At 47.9% G+C, this 2,789-nt stretch overlaps 1 pseudogene; it reads right to left on the bottom strand.

The window, feature by feature from the left end:
- Window positions 1–1,536: 1,536 nt before the first annotated feature.
- On the bottom strand, window positions 1,537–2,557 carry LOC124670272 (annotated as a pseudogene).
- Window positions 2,558–2,789: the final 232 nt, after the last annotated feature.

Below are 2,789 nucleotides of genomic sequence, written 5' to 3'. Positions count from 1 at the left end.
TCGCCGCTTCTGGGCGTCCGGTCTCTGTCCCACCAATGGCGCAATCCAGCAGGCTTGCCCTCGCTGGAGGTGTCGGATGGAAGCTCGGAGATGTAGCTCATCGTCGCTGGAGGTGTCGGATGGAAGCTTGGATGAATGGCGACCGGTTGAAGATCCGAAAGCGTCTACGTATGGGTCTTATTGAGCGCGGATGAACGGCGGCGCAGAAGTCGAAGAGAGCGGCGGTTGCTCTTCCGAGGAGCCGCGCTCCATTCCGGCGGTTGGCAAGTCGGTCGATGCGGTTCCCAATGCGATGGTTTCGTTTCCCGGCAACTGCACTGTCGCTACGTAGGAGGCGGCTGACGCGTCGGGCCCACGCCTCCTCGCCTCTCATTTTGTTTTGTCCGGTGTGCCCGGAGCGTCCCCTGTGTAGCGGGGACGGGCTCGGGCGCCGGACACCGTATTGGGCCGCGCCGGACAAAAAAGACCTTTGAAGCGCGTGGCTGGGAACGTTTTTTCATCCGGCGCGCCCCAAATACCTTTGGGGGGCGATTTGGGGGACGCGACTAGAGATGCTCTAATTTGGTGTTAGCGCATTGCCATGGTGGAGTTTCGGTGGGTACTCGTTCAATTGTTTTGGTCGTATAAGTACAGAATAGCCAGATGAGCTCAGACTCAAAATTTAAAGTTCAAATGTGAGGAAAGTAACAGTAAAAAAAATTGATTTCAACAATTGGTCAAATCTAAAAAATGTTCAAATCCGAAAATAAAATTTTCATATTTGAAAATTGTTAAAATTAAAAATATTCAAAATTAAAAAATATTCATATTTATAAATATTGGAAATTCAAAAAAATCAAATCCAAAAAGTGTTCCAAATACAAAACAGGTTCATATTTCAAAAAGTTCATATTTGAAATTTTTGAAAATTTAAAAATGTTCAGATTTAGGAAAAAGTATAAAAAGTTCAAGTGAAAAAAGTTTGGTTTTTTAAAAATATCAGATTTGAAAATTATTCAAATTTTAAAATGTTGAATTTCAAAATTGTTCAAAATTGGAAAAAAGATAGCAAAAATTTCTTGTGGGGGAAATACCCAAAGAGAAAAAACAATTTTCTCTTATCCTCATTTATTCCTTTCTTTAGATAAATATTCAACAATACTGACCGAAAAAACAAGAACCTTGGAAAACCAACCGAAAAATATAACAGAAAACGAAAATGGAAAAAAAAAATCCAAGGACCAGATAAACCCGACCAAAAAACCAGAAAACCAAGGGAAACCCAACCATAAGTTTTTTGAAGTTTCCCAAAACCGAAAAAGCCAGAGCACCTTGGATCTACCTGGGCCGATCCATTTAGAATGTACAGATCGAAGGGTACGCGCCGGGGCGATAACATTTGCCCCAAGCGTCAAATAGCTTCCCCCCGCCACAAGGAGAACTAAATTGGCGAAGTTTCTCTCAATTTTTTTTTGGCGAAGTTGGTGTTTGTTGGGCTGCTCTGTTTTTTTCTCTCAGGGTGAGCAATTTGTTGCAGAGGTTCTTTTGATCTTACTGTCGAGGAGATACTAGTAGTAATAATTCTACTACTCGCACTGTTAACACTGGTATATACGTACATATGGACCTTTGGATCCCACGAAAATGGACGACTCTTATTCACCTACGATACCATACCCGAATCTGTAAAATATCACAATGGTACATCCATCTGATAATCCAGCCGGCGACCGCAGGAGGCTCAACAAGAATTGGTCAATTTAATCAGAAGGCCGGCAGCTGGACCCTGTCTTTACAGTTGCCCGTCATCGGCAGCGGGCAGTCGATGAGCTTCTTCCCGGCGCGGTCGACGCACTGGTACACCTGGAACAGCTGCGTCTCGCCGGCGGCGCCCTTGTTGCACTCCAGGTCTTCTCGTCCGACGGCGCGATCCCGGCGCCGGCAAGGATGGCGGTGAGGTTGTGCTGCGCCTTGAATCCGAGCGCCGCGGAGAAGTAGCCGTGCTGGTCGAGGCCGGAGCAGGTGCCGTGCTTCTTCCACTCGTAGCTCCAGAACTCGAAGCTCTTGCCGCTCTTGCACGCCAGCGTCGGCCAGTTGGCGTCCAGCCCCTTGAGCAGGTCCGTGATCGCGGTGATCTTTAGGGGCTCACCGTTGTTGCAGAACTCCGGCCAGCACTTCTTCTTCCGCTTGGTCACCATCTCCAGGGCGCCGCCGCCGACCTCGCCCCGTGTCTTGCACTTGGCATAGTTGGGCCACATCCCGTGGATGCCGAAGTCCGTCGCCGGCTTCCCCGTGTCCGGGAAGCAGCACCCCTTCTTCGTGTCACAGAAGGATCCAGGCCACTACAAACCAAACAAGTATCATCAGATTCATCGCCTTTTCTGGAAGCAATCTGGCAAACTTTAGATTGAAACACAAGATGCGATCTTCTGTCTCTAACTTGATGAAGGGATTTCTACTCACTTGCTGAACGAGGTAGAAGAAATCGAACTCCTCCGCCGAGGAGACGGCGACGAGACAGAGCAGCAGCAGAACCGCCGAGAGCGCAACGATCTTCATCTTCTTCGCTTACTTTGGTGATGATTTTTTGTTGCAGCTACTTATAACACGATCGATTCTCTCGAGAACAACATGAACACGCGACGTGGATATACAATCGTACGGTGTTAAGGTACTAATGTCTAATGGGGATCGGAGGAATACGCATCCGGCCTAATGGGGAATATTCCATGCATTTGCCGGGCTTAATTTCGTGGGAACGACGTGCACGCAACAAAGGGAACACAGATTTGTTCGACCGTCGTCTACGC

This window comes from Lolium rigidum, chromosome 7 (assembly GCF_022539505.1).
Source record: "Lolium rigidum isolate FL_2022 chromosome 7, APGP_CSIRO_Lrig_0.1, whole genome shotgun sequence".
In the NCBI taxonomy this organism is placed as follows: domain Eukaryota; kingdom Viridiplantae; phylum Streptophyta; class Magnoliopsida; order Poales; family Poaceae; genus Lolium; species Lolium rigidum.
This window is presented reverse-complemented; position numbering and strand designations above follow the sequence as displayed.